Genomic DNA, 12,589 nt, shown 5'->3' with positions numbered 1-12,589 from the left:
ATTATTCCCAAAAGTTTGCCGAGTTATGCAAAATGGCCGGAAATGTATTATGACTATAATAGTCCTTCATCCTTACACTAAAAGCCATGTGTGTTCGTTATTCTATTTGCTTAATCCTAGGGAAGTTATTTCGAAATAGTTCGTATCTACTTGAAAGTCAGAATATACCGTGAAATTTAAAATATGCACCTATGTTATAGTTATTTATTGCAGATACGCACACACAGCGGTGTTTTTAGGGTTAACTCGTTGGCAAGTACTTAGAGCAATTTGAGTGTTACAGGCAAAAGCTGCTGCAATTGATTCTATAGTAGAGCCATTTTAATAGGCAACATTTGACAGTTCAACAAAATTCAACAACGTAACCTAGTAACGACGACATAGAATAACATGATATTTTGTTTTGTTAGAACTGCACATTTGCTTAACTTTTTTCAATTACGATTACATATCTATATATATAAAAGAAAGTCGTGTTAGTTACTCCACTTATAACTCAAGAACGGCTGAACCGATTTAGCTGAAAATTGGCAGGGAGGTAGTTTAGAGCCAGGAGAAGGATATAGGATACTAAATACGTACCACGGGCGAAGCCGGGGCGGACCACTAGTAATTTATAATAATGATGACCGATACAAGTAATTTCATTTTACTGATAAACCATACTAAACATAATAAACAATTTCTGAATTGAAGAACTGACGTCGCTACAATTTTGTGTCAATAAACCTTTTTTCTTTTTAAATACTAGAGACGTTACTCTAAAAATCGAAATCTGACATCTAGAATCGAATGCATTGATTACTTGTGAATAAAAATCATCACAAATTAATAAATTCGATTGACAAATGTTTCAAATCCGTATCGATTAATTCACTTTAATCGATGTTTTTAAGCAGGTTACCTCTCTTCGTAGATAAAATTGATAGACGTCAAATGTTGCCTATAAATTGGCTCGACTATAGTAAAGATTACTAAAATAGGCCAATCACCTACCATTAATGTCATTATCTATGTGGTTATTTAGCCAAGTATTCCTGACATGAGCAATGTCATTCTTCCGCAACAATTGATCTAAAATGTTGTTGAAAACTTTGTTTAAATATTTTTGCTCATCGGACGCGAATTCAATATTCGATAACAACTCAGCAACACGCAGTGCCAGCAACATGTTGACTGAAACTTCACAACATGTTAATTGAAATTTGTAGCTAAACAAATGTTTATCATTGATTGAACTGCTAATTTTGGAATAGCAGTCGGCTATGTATGTATGAAATATTTTTTTAAATCTTTCCAGTAATTTCGGTGATTAGCGCATTCAAACAAAAGCTCTTCAGCTTTATATTATCCATACTAATATTATACATGCGAAAGTAACTATGTCTGTCTGTCTGTTACTCAATCACGCCTAAACTACTGAACCAATTTTCATGAAATTTGGTATGGAGATATTTTGATACCCGAGAAAGGACATAGGCTACTTTATATCCCGGGAAAATGACGCAATCCCGGAAATCCCACGGGAACGGGAATTATGCGGGTTTTCTTTGATTGCGCGGGCGAAGCCGCGGGCGGAAACCTAGTAAGTAATAACAAGTATTACTAAATGAAACTAATGTTGCATCATGCATGTCAGTATCTGTCCCAAACCCAGGACACTGGACATAGCCTTTGTTTTAACTTTTCTAAAATATATATCCAGAACTAGATGACAGTGTAATTACATCTTCACACACTTTCGATTTAAATTATTATGTCGATAACTTTCAATACAATTCGCTGAAATAAACCAAATAAAATGATAATGCTTTCTACTTTCACTATCGAAACTATATCCGTCCTTGTTCATTAAATAATTTGGTGTATTTCTCTCTCTTTCACTTTGGCTATATTTGAAAGGTATATTTTGCTATTACATACTATTATCGGGTTCTGTTTGTAATAGTTATTTTTTATTTATTTCGCATCTTATTTAGTTCAATGTTTGATTATAAGTAGGTGTACAATTTAAATGTTATTTTAATCAAAATATCTATATAAAAAATATACCAGTTACTTGGTTACTCTATACAAAACTTACCTTACACTATCGCCAAATTTTTTAAAACATAATACGTACCTATTATGTCGTGCTTAAAGACTATAATATACTGTATACGTATTTAATATTGCCTTTAAGCTCAATAAAAATCCATTTTTATACGCGCAATACATAATCTTAATATATATTAATCTCGTGTCACAATGTTTGTCCTAAATGGACTCCTAAACCACTTAACCGATTATAATAAAATTCGCACACCATGTGCAGTTCGATCCAACTTGAGCGATAGGATAGTTTAAATCTCAAGTCGTTTTAGAGAAAGCGGGCGAAGCCGCGGGCGGTAAGCTTATAGTATTATAATATATTATAATCAATAAGTACGTTGTACGTAGCGTCTATGACCTATAATCCTTGTAGATAGGGAGGCGAGGTAGCTAAATGGCGTAATTAAACGGCGCCGTCGAGACTTATCAAAATCGATAGATAAAATAATTTCGAAAAGAAAAGCTTCTATGGTAAAAACCATTTTAGCGGTGGGTTTGGCGTGTACGGATTTTCAAAAATGTAAAAAAAAATAGTTACTTGGGCATTCTCGAGCGCGTCAGATATTCATACTACGTATGCCCCAAGTGCCTCTGATAACAACGGTATACTAATCTGCCGGTTTGCGTGGTGGGGCTAGGCATATTAATTCGTCAAAAATGCACAAAAAAAAATTTACTCGAGCGCGTCAGATTTTCGGAAGGGGTGTTAAGTAGGCCCCAAGGAAGCTCCCCTTAAAAAAACTGACGATTTCGGCGTGACGATAAGTAACGATGAATTTTTGAAAATGCAGAAAAAAAAAGTCCTTTTGAAATACTCGAGCGCGTCAGATTTTCATAGGGGAGGTTTATCTCGGTCTCCTGAAAGCATATTTTCTTAATCTGACAAAAATGTTGGTGGGTTCTCTTAATCTGACCGAAAAAGGTTTGAGAGTTTCTTTTTTTTAATCATCGTTATTTCATATCAATTTTTCTTAACACCCTCAGTTTTCGAGATATACTCAAAAAACCGGGAGTTTGAGTTTTTATGATGCTTCAAGTCAAAAAGTTTTAACTTTGGACAAAAATGTAAAGAGACCTTTTTTGTGTAAAATAAAATTACCTTTTTTGTTTATTCAAACTTTTTTTTTTGTAAAATGTATCGTTCGCGACTTATATACTGCAACGCGTTTTTCGGAAGACGAAATGGCTCCTCCAGACTTCCGGTCACGCGGAAACCGGCAGATTTTGTATTTTTAGTAAGTTTTAGATTATATTCTTCAAAATAAAAATAAAAACAATCGCGCTCGAGAATGCCGGATTAACGTTTTTTTTTTTACAAGTTCGCGACCCTATAACTTGGCGGCGTCAAGGACTTATCGTCAGATTAGTTAAATTTAGTCTTAAAACACTAAAATCAACCCCCAATATCTTAATCTGACGCGCTCGAGTATTTCAGACTATCGATTTTTTTTTTACTAATCTGATCGTCTATCCTGGGCGCGCGTCACTACTTAAAGAGCTAAATAGTTAACAAGGTTGTTCTATTAGGTCTAAGGTATCTCTCATATCTTAAACTGCCACGCTCGAGTATTGCAGAAAATTCCCCTCTTCGCCTCCCTATCTATTGGTAAGGTGGTAACATAATTATTGTAGTCAATTTAAAACTCCATCGACACATCGACTACAATGAACGTATCTAATTCTGGAACATTCCACGCAACTGCATACAGCCAATAACGTGACCCCCATACTATGTTGTCCTAAAGCAGTATTACCTATTACCAGTGTGGAAAATTAATGACAGCGCTCTATAGGTCGTTTAGCGCCATCCCTTTTCCACAATGGAAAATGGAAATAATACTGCTATAAGACACCGTAACCCCTGATTGGCCGAGATTACTGAATGGCACTGGTTTAGATTTCAATTCCCAGAACTTGGAATTTCCAATAGTCTCGAACGTTCTGGAACACAAATTCTTAACATTTTCAATTTGGTTGGCTAATGACTGTTCACTGTAATTTACACTATTTATTTATTTTTTGCTTGTTTCAGGATTAAATCAAAATATTCATGTCTTATGTTCTCTGTTTGGAATTTTTTACAAAATTAGAATTCGTATTATATTAGAATGTACGAACATTCATACAACATGTGAGATGAAACAAATTAAATAAATTGTAAAATATTGTAAGTAAATATCGTCAAGACTATAATTTAATCGCAAAAAGCCACAGACAATCGAAAATCTGCGATTCTAAATTCAAACGATTCGACCACAGATTAAAGAATAGACGTGACCGCATTCCATGTTCTATGCCACAAATGTTAATGTTAAAGACGATCGCATTTCCGTAAGGTAACGGAAAGAGTGGGCACAGTCAACTTTGTTATTCGTTGGCACGAGCACTGTCACGCGTCACTTGCGACTCGTGTGCAAAGATTAGGAAGTGTACAGATGCGCTAAAGACGTAAGTTTCTTTTTTTTTTTTTTGAGTAAAATTCAATCGTAGAAGGTCATTGATCTGTTTTAAGATCGGAACATCGTTTAGCATGAGATTTCTATGTAAGGTGATTATGTTATAATATGTATAATGGTTGCAAAATGCGTAATGAATACATAATATAATTTCTAATATAATATTATGGTTATTGTTGTTATTTAATATAAATTATATTACGTAGATAATTCGATAATAAACAACTAACAGTAAATAATTAAAGCAATTATTATTAATGGAATTTATAATTACATTCGATGAAATGCGTAATATTTCTTATGTGAATAAGATTCCATGAAAAGTGTAGATTATTGACAAAATTGGAATTTGGCATAGACTAATACGCTACTTTTTTCACAAATTTAAGTTAAATAAATTAAATACAAGTTATTTGGAATATGTAAAACATCCATATTTTTGAAAAAACATACTGTTTGCTTAAATCATAGTCTCATCAATTATCTAATTTTTACTTGAATAAACCATCTTTCTTAGCCTTGCTTACTTTGGTGTTAATATAACATTTGCTTGTTAGCCTTTTCATAACATTTGAAAGATTACTCATAATTTATACTGGTCGCTATATGTACAACAATCTGTGTCTACTAAAAATAATAAATAATGGAGATCTACATAATATTAATTTAATCATTTTTATTTCAAACGCCTCACAGAGTAAAAGTATACATACCGCATCTATACTCCCTAATCTATGAGCAAGGAAATTGTTTAGTCTGCGTGTGCGATACGGTTCCTATTGCACAAATATGTATTTCTACTTCCTAATTAGTTATTCGTGATTCATTATACGCAATGTGATTTACTTAGTCGTGCCACTCTTGACATTTCTTTGTTATAAATTAATTGTTTTCTTCTATTGACCTAATAAAATCGATCTAGCGTATCACACACGCGAGTAATTATACGTTAATTGTTAATTGGACGAAATTTTTATGATGTTACCTAGTAAAGACTGTACAATATTTTATCAACTAAGAATAACGTGAAAATTATTATATTAAACGTAATTTTGTTAAAAACATGACTGTGGAAATATTACAATTCTATAACAGTTTTTAGAAGAAAGGCAGCTTTAGAAAAGACAACACTTTTTTCACATCATATTTTAAGCTATTGTTGTAGTGAGTTTTCTGAAATCGTTGAATGACATTCGTGCATTCGAATTACGGATACAATATTATTTAGATAAGTTATTATCTGACCGTGTAGGTACATTATAATAAACAAAACAGGGCATAGGATATTATGAAAACAGCGAATCAAAAGCTTCTTGCTGGTCTACATCTTCGCATCAAAGTTATCAATTAATACTAATAGATACTATAATTGCTTTTCTGTGAAAGAAAAGAGAATTTATACATTCTTGGAAATGGGAAGTTGCTCTTACTCTATATTTTCCATTCAACGGTGACAACTAATGTAAATACTTGATACTGAGATCTATTCTTATTATCTTTGCTTGTCTATTTATAAAGGCGTTTAAGTTTATACAAATACTTTATATTTCATTTATAATCTATATTGGCCGATAAATTTTAAGACATAAACTTCTTTACAAACGAAAAACGTATTTGAAGTGATAGGTACAATTTGAAAAAAACAAATTTAACGTAGATTACTTCCAACAAACATCTTACAAACTACTTTTCCTTATAGGGAATATTATAACGAGGCACTAACAATTTAATTATACCTAAATTATATTCTAAAAAGAAACTAGTTACATAGTCAGGAACATTAGCGTGTTAAACCTTATTGTTTCTTGTAAACAATTACATTCTAACAAGAAACCATTATAATGTAACATGGGCTCTTTTTGCAATTAAAGCACATGCGAATACTTCTTTAAAACTACAGCAAAAAGACTCAGTGGTAGAGACCTCAGACTTCAAATAGATAAGTCGCGGATTCGAGACTGTAGCCTGTAGGGGAACGTGTAGGAAATAAATGTTTGTTGCAAATTGCAATATATCCGCGTATGTTGATAACATCACCACTGTTCTAAACGGCAAAGGAAAACATGGTAAGGAAACCGACATGTCGAAGAATGAAAAGTTCGACATAATATGACATCTGCCAACCCGAACTTGGCCAGGGTGGTGGATTATGGCCTGTCCTTTCATAGCAAGCCCGTGTCCCAGCAGTAGGAATGTAATGAGCTGATAATGATTAATGATTATTCCTATAAAACTGCAGCAAAATGGAAACGAATACCTACCACAATTTACAATACATTGAAACGAATTCGAAAATAGGTCAATGAAATATCGTGTTACATTTCAATAATTACTGGATAGTTATTGGTTTATTTGGATAAACGAAGTTTAATATATTATTACGGTTATTTAATATTGATATTTACACCATTGTTGATATTGTTATGTAGATACATTATAAAACACTTTTCTTCTTTTTTATCGTAAAACTATTATTCTAAGGCAAACAAGCCATTATTTATTTATTAATTGTATTAGTAGTTACCTTCTCATTGTTATTGTGTTTCTCATTTTATTCAATCCGATTGAAAAATTATTTCACTGGTAATTATCCATTTATTCAGACTATTTATTATAATCATCACGGATAACCCGGAGCGGAGCAATCCGAGTAAAACCGCGAGGCACAGCGAATTATATTATAAACATTCATGTAAAGGTTTTGAGTATTATTTTTATCCTTTTAAATGTTGTAAATTAGTGATAGAGCACCAAGGAGATTATAAAATATCACTTTTTAAATATTTTTGAACCACTTATTTTAAATTCATGGCGATAACCGTCTGCTGTTTGCAAATGGAGTTTTCAGCAAGCCCTTTTAATTTAGATCTTGATGCCAGTCTGGATTTTAAGTTCTAATTAAGCAGTATTAAACTATGTATATTTAATTATACATGTATTGTGGTTAAAATTAGATTTCATTTTAAAGTTCATAACTGGCTCAGTACCTAATAGGCTAATAGCACTGCGCCCTATATGAACATAAAACATTATAATATTGTAAACAACGAAAAACATTAATTAGTAAGAGAAAACGAACTGCATATTCTTTAATCCATTTATAGTATACGCAAAAGAAAATATATAAAAGTAAACAGCTAAAACATATTTCAGAGAACTTGCTTATTGAAGTAATTTTGTATGCATGCACCAATCTACGTCTGAAATTTTATTTGTTTTAAGACTAAGTTAAGTAACTAATATCCCATGTGTAAAAGTAATTGATACAAAATTGATTACATAATATCAGACTAGATCACTCTGGGGAATTAATCCTGAAAATGGCTAGACCTTGGAAAGAGGCAACGTACAATGAACTGTAAATAATGAGAAACCATAATTCTATTAGTAGTCCTTATCTATTACATATAATAAATCTGTAGAAGGGTCAATTCTGTACATTGAAAATATTGAAAAAATAAATAGCAGGGGGTGTTACTGGATCGATACCAAACCCAAATATGTGATTAAAAAAATTTTTGTCTGTCTGTTTGTCTGTCTGTCTGTCTGTCTGTATGTGAAGGCATCACGTGAAAACTAGCGGTTCGATTTCGATGAAACTTGGTTTAATTATACCTTATTATCCTGGGCGTAAAATAGGATACTTTTTATCCTGGAAAAATACGTAGAAAAAAATTAATCTTAATTTTTCAGTTTTATCCATAGACGTTGTTCCGTAGAACCGCGAACACACGTTGCGTATTATTATAGGCCTAGCCGTATTTGGGAATTGGGTCCAATAGATATTTATAAGATTTTATTGTCAGTACCTACTCAAAATGGAGAAATAAACCATCCACGCGAAGACCGACATCCGCGCGGACGGAGTCGCGGGCGGAAGCTAGTTAATTAATAAAAGTAAAGAAAATTTCACTTGTACTATACTACCTATTCTACTATACACACGCATATAATATTTTCTACAACAATTTATTGTCTCTGGTTTGGTTTATCGGAGATAAATAACATCTATATTATAAGAAACAAACTTTTAATTGTTTAACTTTTAACTTTTAATTTAAATTACATAGGTATATATAAGAAACAAACATTTAGTCAAAATCAATCAGTCCATTAACAGCCATGGTAAAGCTTTTAATTAAAAATTGAAACCAAGACAGATCTTAATAATTTAACTAAGATATAAAATATTAACAGAAATCAAGATGTAGATAAATATGTATCAATATTATTGAGTTTAAAAGTGCAAATACAGAGTTTCTTGCCGGCTCTTCTCCGGAGAAACTGCTTCCCGGACCGTTAGTAAATGTTAAATTATGTAGGTATTTTGACGATTCAAAAGCACTTCTGAAGGAAGTCTTGTTGAATTAATAAATATTTGAATTTTCTATAATTTCCGCTATTCAAAAGCATTTCTTAAACAAGCGAAGTTAAATAAATAATTCATGGTTATTTTAGCGACATTAGTCTCTGGTTTCAAATATTATTGTTCTAAAAGTTGCCACTATTTTTGTATGTTTATATCTTGTTTATATGTTAAACGACGCTTGTTTTGTGCTTTATTTGAATTGATACAGTGACATCATAATAAAACCTTTCTACAAAAGACAGAAATACGGTCGGTACGGTCAACAATTTTACAGTACTAAAGATGTCATTGCAAGGTCATTGCATTCACTATGTCAAAGATACATGCATGCACATTGCACATAGCATATTTCGACAACCTTTGATGTTCTTTAAGATGTCTTTAAAGGCAGGATCGAGGTAAGGTAATAAAATTTATTGCGTCTCGAATATTTGACATAATATTACGCTGAATTTCTCTAAATTCAGTGATCGCATTAAAAACTAGATAACATGACTTCTTACACGTGGATGTCGAACTTATTTTTATTTTTAATGCTTGATTTACATATCCTCTTGTACCTATTGAATAGCGTCGAGCTTTAAATTAATTTCACAATAAATAGGCTAACGTTACGAATTGATTCCATTTCCATGATTTTGGTAACATATAAATAGAAATAATATTTGTAAGAAAAACAATTTATGAAATATTTGATGCGCTACCTTTATGAAAACCAATTTAACAATGTTTCAATTGTTGTTAACAAACTTTAGTTCACGTCTTTTGAAAAATGAATTTTATTTTATTTATGATTTATGAAACAGATTTATTAGTTATCTATAATAATGTACTAAGTGCATGCTAAAGCATTGCACCCAACAATCAATTTAATGGTTTAAGTAAAGAAAAACATCTACGCGTATTGCGTGCTACGGTACGGTTAGACTAATAGGGTAGGAATAAAAAGTAGGTCGAACTTTGATGTGCAAAAACTTTTTAGAATAATTTATGTGTCAACGCTACATGTGTGTTGTAAGGACGAAATTATGATTCTTTTTTGTTATTACTTAGAAGTTATTATGATTATTATGACGTCATAAATCTGTGTGGTGCTGTACCAAATTTTTGTATTGTTACAATTCATTCACTTTTTCGATGTAGTGATTGATGAATTTATAAATTTCCGCCTAGAAATAACACCATTCTATTGATAATAATGATTTAAGTTAGATATTTTTGATCTAATCACCAACAAAAGAGCAAGCGAGGCACTTTCTGGAAGCTCGTCGCCGCCCATGAGCGTTCGCATTGTCGGAGACTTTACGAGCGATTTGTTGGCCTTTCAGGAATTTATACGCTTTCTTCTTGAACGTGCCCATGTCATATAAGTTTAAAGGAAACACAGAGGCAGGTAGCGAGCAGTAGATACATGTTAAAATACAAACAAGATTAGGAAGGAACCATTTATATAAATGATATTCAAGTTAGTTTTACACAATTTAATTTCTGTAAGATATAAAAGTTCTTTCTCTAAATTTTAATCTACTCAGACTGCGGGTAAATACGTTGTGATAAGTAAGTAAACTCCCGCATTATTAGAATTTTAATTGAACAAAAGTTTAACACATTATTATGAACATAATTATTTTGCGTACATCACAAATTGATTGCCTTGAAATTTAATGAAAGAATAATCGGGATATCTATTAAGCAAAACCTGCGTTCTTTCTTCCCTTTAAACTTAACATTGAAAATCAACAAAAATCATAATCAACGTCATTCTATTTTGGTTTCTATTGCACAGATTTTCCCTTTGAGGGCTTAAGCCATAATCCATTACGCTGGCCAAATGCGGTTTGACAGATGGAAACATTTTGGTTCATGTATTTGCAGATTTCCTCTCGATGTTTTCCTTTTAACAACCTTCATATATTGGCAATACATATTTCTTGCAATATAGGACAGAAAATACACAGATAAGTCCGGTTATTATGATGACAAATTTAATTGAAGGTGGTAAGTAATTATAATCTTTAAGCAATCTTATACTTGCTCTTTAGGCATTTCTTATGAAAACAACTAAGTCAAAAACCGATTTTCATTATATTTTCATTATTTAAGAAGTAGTATATATAAGTACCAACTATGAATATACGATATAACTCTTTCCTTTCTGAACAGATCTTTTAAGGATTCTGCACTCCAAATGACATGAAAGGAACCGTATATGTAATCTCTTGTGTTCATCTATTGGAGTCCCTTTTCGCAGGAATTGAAAGAGAAACTTATGTTTTGAAAACAATTTTCGCTTGAGTAATTGTTAATTAAAGTTTTCAATTATATTATTAACTTTATGACCTTTATTTTGAAAAGGATGTTTTCCATGTTTTCATTATGTTCTATTCAATGTAGTGTGATTTTATAATATAGCCTTTATTCATTAGTGGATACCTAACACAAAACTATTTTTCAAGCAGGTGATGTTTTTCAAACAAGAGCTTCTCTTACATCGTACAAACACACACTGAAGAAAAAGCTCTTCAACTACATAATTTTGGAATAGATATAGATATGAAAGAAAAATGAATAATTTTTTTATGGCAGAATAAGCAAATGGTCATCACCACCCAATTACCGCCCATAAACACTTTTTACACTGGTAGTGTTACAGATGCACCCAAAAGATGAATACACTATTTTATAAAATGTCAATTAGATCTGTTAAAACGTTGAACATTATTATACGCTTTTCCCAATATACCACGTTCATAAGTCTACTTATTACTAAGGCCGTTTCCTGACTCCAAGTCAATTATACGGAATTTCCGTTATACCCTAACAAGGAGTTATTATATTGTCAACGGTTTGATACACATACGCATTTTAAAAATATCATTGCGTGATATTATAATCATTAGAAATGAACACCACTCGAATATATTTATGATTTATGTATCTACGCTGTGAGAATATGTAGGAATGTGACAGTTGCACACTACCGGCCACATTGACGAAAATATTAAGTTTCATACAATGTTATGTTCGTTTGTCATTAATAGGCTTTTTTAATTAGCATTTATTTGCGATGTCACTTGATCTAATGTTTTTAACATGGTTGGGGTTTAATGTAGTCTGGTTCGATGTATAGTTTGAATAGGGGACACTTAAATTTAGTAAAGACGAATTATTATAAAATTGTTTCGATTTCTCGCTTTAATCTCCATATTATATAAAAAACTGGACTGGACTGAAAGCTGGACGAATTTCGATTCTTCAGTTCTTCAGTTCTTTCTGAAAGAAAATCTTTAGTTTTAGCTAAAAAAAAAGCTTAACGGCTAATCAATTGACAGGACAACGTCTGTCGGTTATAGCTAGTTTTATATTAATTGAAATCATTGCATTGGTTAATGATTTATTAAGTAACTGATTAACATACTGTTTCGCAATAAGCTCAGCGATTTAAACTAGGTATTAATTAAAATCTAAACTTAGCATTTAGCTCTCATCACCTCTTATAAACAATAATATAATGAACAACAATTTACTAAGACAGACATAATAATATGTAAGAAAGTGAACTGTCACTGCGCGTATTAAATAAATACGGAGCGTAAGAGAAATAATTAACCAACCCGAGATTTTACGTTAACAAACGGAAAGTAATCGAATGCACACGCAAGGAAAGAAAAGT

This window comes from Colias croceus, chromosome 24 (assembly GCF_905220415.1).
Source record: "Colias croceus chromosome 24, ilColCroc2.1".
Taxonomy (NCBI): domain Eukaryota; kingdom Metazoa; phylum Arthropoda; class Insecta; order Lepidoptera; family Pieridae; genus Colias; species Colias croceus.
Note: the sequence above shows the minus strand (reverse complement) of the source record.